At 47.4% G+C, this 9,473-nt stretch overlaps 1 protein-coding gene across 2 annotated transcripts in view; it reads right to left on the reverse strand.

The window, feature by feature from the left end:
- LINGO1 (leucine rich repeat and Ig domain containing 1) overlaps positions 1-9,273 on the reverse strand; it is a 506,273-nt gene extending 497,000 nt beyond the window's left edge. For both annotated transcript variants that reach the window (XM_051982523.1, XM_051982521.1), the window contains exon 1: positions 9,066-9,273. The gene's annotated coding sequence lies outside the window, so the exon portion shown is untranslated. The remainder of the gene's footprint in view (positions 1-9,065) is intronic.
- Between the last annotated feature and the right edge of the window lie 200 nt (positions 9,274-9,473).

Raw genomic sequence — 9,473 nt, forward strand, 5'->3', positions numbered from 1 at the left:
TTCAGTCTAATGGACTGGGGCGACCTTAGTCCAAGACCTCATACTCAGGGGCAGAGAACGGTCTCTATAGGAAACCAGATAAGCAGCCAGCATCTGAGTGTGAGGGAAGGAAGGTCTTTGCTGATCTACCTCCTCTGGTCCCTAGCCAGTGTGAAATCCCAACAGCAGTTTATCTTTGTGCCCCACCCAAAAAAATAATCCTGCCCTCCCCAGCAGCGCACAACATAAAGCAGCTTCCCCCATCCTCAGGAGTAGAACTTCGAAATAAAGGAAAGAGAGACCCATCCCTCAGGTGCATTTTCTGTGCATCTGGACTCATTAGATTGTAAGCTCCTTGAAGGCAGGGACCGTTTCATTTCTATAGTTGTATCCCCAGCAGTAGCACAGGGCCCGGAATGTAGCTGGTGCTTCATAAATGTTTTTTCGATTGAATTGGACTAAATAAGTCTTTCGCTTTCTCTCTTATTCTCACATTCCCATAACTCCGCGTGACTTAAGGCAATTTGTTTCACATTTCTGGCCTTCATCTTTCTTCTCTTTAAAGTTAGGAAACTGGATGAAATTATCTCTAAGTGTCAATACCGGGATCCAAGAGTCCCCACCCCCAGGCTCAGGAATTCAAGTCCAGCGCTTTTCCATCCTCCATGCTGTCTCTCAAAGGAATATGTCAGATTAGCCGTGCATCAAAATGGGATATAAGTGATTCATTTTGTCCCCGGGGCCTGAAGCATCTTCTTTATGTATAAGTTGGGTTTTTTCCCTCTTCATGAGGGAATATTAACTCCCACTATCAAACAAAACAACCCCCAACCCGAAAACCCAAACCTACTGCCAAGAAAAGCGGTGACAAACTCATTCATAGTCTGATTTAAATAACTGATAATGTTAACCTCTCTCTCTCTCTCTCTTTCTCTTCTCGCTCTCCTTCTCTTTCTTTCTTTCTCTCTCTCCTCTCTCTCTCTTCTTTCTCCTCTTTCTCTCCTCTCTTTCTCTTTCTTTCTCTCTGTCCTCGCTCTCTTTCTCTCTCGCTCCTTTCTCTTTCTCTGTCTCTGTCTCTCTCTCTCTCTCCTCTCTTTGTCTCTCTCTCTCTCTTTCTCTCTCTCTCTCTCTCTCTCTGTGTCTCTCTCTCTTTGTCTCTCTCTCTCTCTGTCTCTCTCTGTCTCTCTGTCTCTCTCGCTCTGTCTCTGTCTCTCTGTCTCTCTCTCTCTCTGTCTCTGTCTCTCTGTCTCTCTCTCACACACTTTCTCTCTATCTCTCTTTCTCTCTCTCCTCTCTTTGTCTCTCTCTGTGTGTCTCTCTCTCTCTTTCCTCTCTCTGTCTCTCTCTCTCTCTCTCTCTCTCTCTCTCTCTCTCTTTCTCTTTCTCTCTCTCTCTCTTCTTTCTCTGTCTCTCTGTCTCAGACTCTGACTCTCTGTTTCTCTTTCTATCTCTCTGTCTCTGTCTGTCTCTCTCTCTTCTCTCTCTTTCTCTTTCTCTGTCTCTGTCTCTCTCTCTCTTCTCTCTCTCTCTGTGTCTCTCTCTCTTTCTCTCTTTTTTCATTCTCTCTGTCTTTCTGTCTGTCTCTCTCTCTCATACACACTACCCTCCCCCCTTCTCTTATTCTCTTTCTGTCTCTTTGTCTTTCTGTCTTAATCTCTCCATCTCTCTGTCTCTTTCTATCTCTCTTTGTCTGTCTCTGTCTTCCTCGCTCTCATTTTCTCTGTCTTTCTGTTTCTGTCTCTCAGTTTCTTTCTATGTATGTATCTGTCTGTATTTCTATCTTTTTTTATTCTCTCTGTCTCACTCTCTGTCTCTCTTTCATACACATCCCTCCATCTCCTTCCTCCCCTCCCCCACATTATATACTGTCATACTAGCAGCTGATCCTTCTGCCCCTCAAAAGGATGACCCCCCCAAGAGATTCTCCTGGTCCCACACCCTTTTTCCATCCAGAGGTTGAACTCAATATCCCCTCAAGGAGATAGAAGCATGGCCCCTTTGCTATTCTTCTCCATCCCCCATCATTCTAAATCCAAGAAAATAGTGAAGAAACAGAGAGAAAAAAACATCTTTTAAATTTCTGGCTCCATCTTTCCCAGGAGACAAGAGTAAAGAATTGGGCACATCTGGATAAAATTTCTGTGAGCTTAAGGGACACAAGTGTGTGTGTGTGGGGGGGGAATACAACAGTAAGTGATCATCTCCCTTACAGGGCTCCAGGCTGCTCTTGAGCTCAGATTGGAGACAGTCCTAATTTGGCCTGTTGGAATTCCTTGGGGACACAGGAAGGTGGGCCTGAATAGGACGCCAAGAAAGTGATAGAGGACACAGATTTTAGGGCTTTTTCCAGAACTTGAGGACAGAATACCAGCAGCTTCCAGCTTCCCTTTCACCGAAACTCCTTGAGTTTCGAGTTTTGAGTGAGATGTCCTCCAACCTCCCAGAGCAGGGTCTCAGAACTCATAGCTCTATCACTTGAACTGGTATCAGATCAGTGCTTAGTCAGCAGAAGTCAAGGGCACAGGGATTGCTACCTGAGGGGGTTTCCCAGCACAGACATGAATAGGGATTCGTAGGGAGAACAGACAAGGAAAGACAGACAGAGACAGATCCAGAACCCAAGAGAAAATACAATGGAAACGGTGACAAAGAAGAGAAAAATGCTGACAGGAGCAGAGATAGAGATGGAGCAGGACACAAAGAAAGAAATGGAGACAGAGAAAAATGACAAGAGACGGAGAAAAAAGAAAATGGAGACAGACAACAAAAGACAAGAAAAAATTATGAAGGAGATACTGAGAGACTTCAAAAAATGACAGCAGAGACCAAATGAGACAGAGACAGAGAGACGGCGAAAAATGATGACAGGAGCAGAGATATAAAGAAGTAGGATAAGATGCATTAATAATTAAAGTCAACTAACATTACCGAGCCCCAACTCTGTCCCATGCACTCTGCTAGTCATTTCAGATATAAAACAAAGAAAAGTGGGGATAGAGACAGGTCCAGGTAAAGGTAAAGCAGGAAAAAGCAACCGCCAGTGTCCAAGCCATCCCCAGGAGAAGATAAACCAAATGTTAGCTCACCAGGTAATAGCCCAGAAAAATCAGGCTGCACCTGAGTCTTTTTTCATGCACCAAACCATTCTGAGCATACTCCAAGTCCCGAAGAAAAACACCAGTAGATCTGCATGGATGCCATCTACCATCCTAATTCATCCCTCATTCATCACCTCTCGGTTGAACGCTTCCTGATTGGTCTTCACATTTGGTCTTCTTCTCCAACCTATCCTTCACACAGCTACCAAATTGAGGCTTCCAAAACACAAGTGTGACCATGTTACTTCCCTGCTCTACAAGCCTCAATGGCTCCCTATTGCTTCTAGACTAAAATACACATTCCTCTGTCTGATTTTTAAAGCCCTTCAAATATGTTTCTAGGTTTAATATATGTTATTTCTCCTCACATATTCTCTGGTACAAATTGGATGATTTTGCTACCTAATCTTGATGTCATCTCCCATCCATCTATGTCTGCCCGGTTTGGCCCCTACTCTCGAAATAACTGTCTCTTCACTCCCCACTTAGCAGGATCCTTAGTTTCCTTCAAGATTCAAATAAAGTGCTGCCTTCCACATGAAGATTTTCTGATTCTCCCAATTGTTAACGACCTCTCCCTGGGCCATAACTTTTTAGTTGTTATTTAAAAGAAACGAAAACTCTCTTTATCATGCAGTACAAGTTGAGAGCCAAGTTTACTGCTCTGACATTAGGTGCAGGTTTATGGGAAAGAACACTGGATTCAAAAATGGCACACCTGAGCGCACATCCTGGCTCTACTTCTTGATCCTCAAAGCTGGTTATTTCTACCTTCAGTCTCCCTCACCTTCTCTTCACCTACCCAACAATCATCCTGGTTTGATTCCTTAGCACCTCTTCTCCAGAATACTACCGAGGCCTCCTATTTGTCAGCTGCGGCCAAAGTGGTTACTCTCAAAATAGAGGCTCTCCTTCTCTTCTCAGATTCCTGTGGCTCACTCTTACTTCCAGGATTAAATATAAATATCTCCATTTGCCATTTAAAGCCATGGTCAGACTCCAATCTAACCATCTACCCTTGTCACATGTTACTTTCAAAACCCTGTAGTCTGACCCACATAGACTTGCTGTGTCTCACATACAACCTCCACCTCCCACTTCTGTGTATTTGCCTAGAACACCCTCCCTCCTCATCTCCACTTCCCAGGAAGGACCTTCCTTGAAGGCCCAGCCCAACAATACCAGAAATCTTTCCTGATGGTAGCAGCTTCTTGGCTTTCTCCACCAAAATGGTCTTGAATTACTTTGCATATATTCTAATTTATACCATTTGCCTCCACCAGCTCAGTTATAAGATCCATAAAGGGAAGAATTATTTCAACTCTATCACTGTACCCAGAATGCCTAGCAGAGTGACTAAAACATGGCAAATGCTTTTTTTACTGGTTGATTGATTAAATCCTGATCTCCCTTCCATCTCCTCAAACCCAGACTGGGTTGATCTAAGCACCCAATGCCTATTTGAATCTTTGCCATCTTTCAAGACCCAGCTCAAGGCCTAATCTCTTTCACGAAGCCCTCCCCTCCATCCTTCCCTACAGTGATCTCTTCCTCTCTACTCAACTTGTCAAATATTTATTAAATGCCTACCGAGTGCAAAGCACCGTGCTAAATCCTGGAGGAGAAGCTTGGAAGGCCAGAAGCTTAGAAGTGCTGTGCTCTTGCCTTCACGAGAACAAGATACAAATGCAGGTACTACAAACACATAGCATACTATCTCACATGTGGATAACTACAACACGTCAGGTAGATTAAAGAAGTGAAAAAAGAAAAATAGTGTTGTGGGAGATCAGAGAAGAAGGTTGTTACTCTCTGGGCTGGCCCCAACCGGCTTTCTGGAGGAAGTGACCTTTTAGTTGTAAGTCTCCAGAAGAAGGACTGACAATGGCTTGACCGGGAAGGTTGTGTGATCAGTCGACTGGAAGATGGAAAGGTGAGTGGCAACCGTCTTCCTAAAAGCACTTCTGTAGCTTGTCACCTACAACAGTGATATAAAACTCAAATAGAAATGGGGGCCATTAAACCACACATAAGCATCCTTGCCGGTGCAAGTTGACTTAGAAAAGCACGCATTAATGCTATTAATGTTTTATTATGCTGCTAGGTGGTGCCAGTGGATAGAGCACTGGACTTGGATTCAGGAACACGCAGCTTTCTGAGTTCAAATCGAGCCTAGCTATGTGATCCTGAGCAAGTCACTTAACCCTGTTTGCCTCAGTTTCCTCATCTGTAAAATGAGCTGGAGGAAGAAATGACAAACCAGTAACTTTGCCAAGAAACTTCCAAATGGGGTCATGAAGAGTCAGATATGAGTAAAAATGACTAAACAACACTGTTTTGTTGCATTTTTATTTGGTTAAATATTCCCAATTATGTTGGTTTTAGCTACACTCAGGGGTTGGCTAGATTTGACACCTCTGTCCTATACAACCTCTTTTAGACACAGTGGTCAATACACATACACACACGCGTGCACACACACACACACACACACACACACACTGTTCCTTCTAAACAAAGCACTGACTTCTCAAGGCAGTCCTAATCATACCCCAACCAACAGACCCACCAGGAAAAAAACACATACACAAACACATGTGTGTGTGTGTGTGTGTGTGTGTGTGTGTATGGATAGATAGATGATAGATAGATAGTTAGATAATAGATAGATAGACAGATCAAACACAATCCAAATACGTTTGTAGTCCACTGCTTTAATTCTCTATACTCCTATAGCCACCAGCCTTGTTCAGGCCCCCAGCACCTCTCCCCTGGACCCTTATAATAGCTCCCAATTGGTCTCTTTGCCTCAAGCCTCTTGCTTCTCCAATCCATCCTCCATGCAACTGCCAAATAGATATTACTGAAATACAAGTCCGACCGCATCAATCTTCTTATTCAGAAAGCTCTAGGGTTAACCTCCCGCCTCTAGCATAAAAATACAAACTTTCTCTTGCCATTTGGAAAACTTCTTCATGTGGCTCCAGCATCCGTCCCTAGGCTGCCCATCTCTCCACGTTCCTTCCCTTCACATACTCTGGGCTCCAGCCAAACTGATTTACTTGCTGTGCCACCCTCTGCACGAGAGTAATAACAACAACAATAACTAGCATTTATATAATGCTTTGCAGTCCACAAAGCAATTTATAAAATTATTTCATTTTGTCTTCCTGGCAACCCTGAGAAGTAGATCTATGATTATCTTTACTTTACAAATGTGGAAACTGAGTCAAACAGGGTAAAGTAACTTGGTCAGGGCCATACAGCTAGTAAAAGTCTGAGGCTGGATTTGAGCTCAGGTCTTCCTGACTCTGGGCCCACGTTCTATACCCTGCAGCAATGCTCCCCAGAGCCAGTTACTAGTGTCCTCCTAAATCACTTTGATTGTGCATGTATAGAGATTTATTTGTGAATGTAAATTTATGAATTTCCCCCACTAGGATGCAAGGTCCTTGGAAGCAGGGGATGGTTCCTGTTTGTTTCTGTATCCTCGGGGCCTAGCACAGTGTCCAGTTCATGGTAAGCACTTAAGAAATGCTGGTTAGATGAATGAAACTCAACAAGGAGGGGGCAGGAACAGACACTGGCAAGAGAATGAACAAGAGTGGAAGCAGGAGCACATGGCACGTTTGACCAGATTGTGGAGAGCTGGACAGGTGTCAGATGAGATTGGGCCAATGAAGGAAGGCAGCACTATTATGGAAGGCCTTGAATGCCAACCAGCCTGCAGCCCTTATTTCCTGCACTCCTCCCTGGACTCGTAGCACTGCTCTTTGAGTTTGGGGTGCCCTGTGGTTGTATGTGAATGCTGTTTATCCAGACTGGGCTCTCTTAGAACAGCCCTCTCTCCTCCAAAGCACCTTGCGAGGGGGCTGGACAGAGAGTAGAGATTATGGTTCAGGAAATACTACTTGACTGAATGAAGGGGAGGGAATCTCTCTCCCTTCCTGGGCTTCCCTTGTTCAGGGCACCTAGTTCTGGAACTAGGTTTACCCCTGTGCCCTCCAACCCACATTGGCTTGAAGCCACTAGTAGAATGAGTTGGCCTGGTCTCTCCTGAGGCCTTAGTTGATAGACTCAAAGAATCTGATAGTTCATTTAGGATGCTAGTCACTCTTTCCCAAAATGCTGTTGTATGGTCTTAATGAAGACCCTTACACACACACACACACACACACACACACACACACACACACACACACTCATTCCCAAATAAGATGAAATCTATGATAATTCTACCTTTCTTTATCTTCCCCTACTTCCACAGAACAGATCTGGATTCAAAATATACCTTTACCACTTAGTAGCTGCAAGAACTCAGGCAAGGCCCCTTCCCATTCAGAATCTTGATCTCCCATTTGCAAAATGAGGGAGCTGAACTAGTCAAAAGGCAGCTTATAAGCATTTATCAAGGATTTATTAAGTGTCAGACACTGCTAAAGGCTGGGATACAAAGACAGGCAAAGGCCCAGCTCCTTGCGGTCAGGGAGCTCCCATCCTAATGGACCAGATGACCTCTAATGTACACATTCTATGAACAACTCAACCATTTGGAATCCCACAGCATAAAGGCCTGTGCAGACTGGCCTCCTGATCAGGCTACCAGATGGTCCAGGCTGTGAGCTCCCCACTCAGTGAGGCTCCTGCAAGCCCAGATCCACACCAGGAGGGAGCTGTGGAGAGCTCCAAGGGTACAAGGCTCTGGGCTCCTTAAGCACTGAGATTGTCCCAACCTGGGGGACCCAGGAGACTTTGAACCTCAAAGCAACGGAGCCAGACATACGGAAGGATGTGGACAACCCCTGGTGCTCAACCAATAGGTTTGTGAAGAAGCAGCAGCTGAAGGGAAGGGAAGAGGAGTTTTGGGTTTGAATTCTACCCCTGAAACTTAAGAGCTGAATGTTATTGGCTAAGTCCTTTCCTTTCTCCAAACCTCACTTCTCTCTCTCTCTCTCTTTCTCTCTCTCTCTCTGTCTCTCTCTTTCTCTCTCTCTCTCTCTCTCTCTCTCTCTCTCTCTCTCTCTCTCTCTCTCTCCCCCCCCTCCCTCCCCCTTTCCTGTCATTGGTCACTTTCATTTCCAAATCTATCCCTTCCCCTCCCAGGGAGCCACTTTGCCTATCTTTGATGTTCCATTCCTCATATGTTTTCCTCACCGGCTCCTGCCAAGAAGAGATGTCTTTGCAGAACCTTTAAGCCCGGAGTTCTTCTAAAGAATAATAATTTTGCAGGGATGGGGTGGGGATGGGGGACAGCCAGGCCGCAGAGCCTCCCACCCGACTGCTACCCAACCCCCTGGAATCTCGGACGGGCCCGTTCTTCTTGGACGCAGGATCGCGCCCCTGGGCCCTCGGCCAGTCCGTCCTCTCTGCAACTGAACCCCCTTCCAAGGAGGAGAAACGGCTTGGGGGGGGGAGTGCCATTGAAAGGGGAAGGTGGACAAAGTTGATCCAACTCCCCAGGGTGCAAGCCCAAGAGCACCCGGCTAAGAGGCAGCCGTACTTTGGGAGGCCAAGAGAGTCTAGCCATGGTTCTCCGAGGGGCCGAGCGCGGCCCCCGGCTCCTTTTGGTGCTGTTAGCGCGAACTGCAGCCGCGGTCGCCAGTGCCCCCCTCCTGGCACACACACGCGGGTGCGCGCGCGTGCACGAACACACACACACACACACACACACACACACACGCATCCACACAGCCACCCCACAGCAACACCCTTGGCTCCCAGCCCAATATACCGCGCTCAAAGACCGAGACCTTCCCCGCCCTCCAGCCCTCCAGTCCTCCAGCCTTCCAGTCCTCCATCGCCCGGCTGGGGCACCCCAGCAGCGGCTCCCAACGTCCCCGACGAAGCCAAGCTTCCTCCTTCTCCGCCGCCGCCGCCGCCGCCGCCACCGCAGCAGCAGCAGCCCCCGCTTCCCCTCCCTCCCTCATGGCCCCGGCCTCGCCACCTCTCCACCCCCCGGGAACCGGCTCCGAGCTCCCGCAGACTCACCCGCTGGGCTCCGGCGTCCCCGCGCCGCCACTCCGGGACCACATCCCCGGCCCGGCTCGAGCGAGTCCTAAGGGCGAGGGCTGGCGACGAGCAGGTGCAGCTGCCGGCTGCGAGCGAGAAGCAGAGGCAGAGGCAGGCGAGCCGGCGGGAGAGGGAGGGACGGAGGGAGGGTGTGTGTGCGCGCCTGTGTGTGGCGCGCGCCTGTGTGTGTGGATGTGTGTGTGTGTGTGTGTGTGTGTGCTGCGCGGGTGTGTGTGTGTGTGTGTGTGTGTATGCGCGAATGTGTCTCCTCTCCGTCTGTATGTATTCCTTGTTGGTCTCCACGTTGCGATGCTAATAGAATAGCAAAGGCGCGCACACAGGCGCACACACGCTCACTCTCCCCAAACAAAAGGCGCCCTGCCTGGA

Source organism: Antechinus flavipes, chromosome 2 (assembly GCF_016432865.1).
Source record: "Antechinus flavipes isolate AdamAnt ecotype Samford, QLD, Australia chromosome 2, AdamAnt_v2, whole genome shotgun sequence".
Classification (NCBI taxonomy): domain Eukaryota; kingdom Metazoa; phylum Chordata; class Mammalia; order Dasyuromorphia; family Dasyuridae; genus Antechinus; species Antechinus flavipes.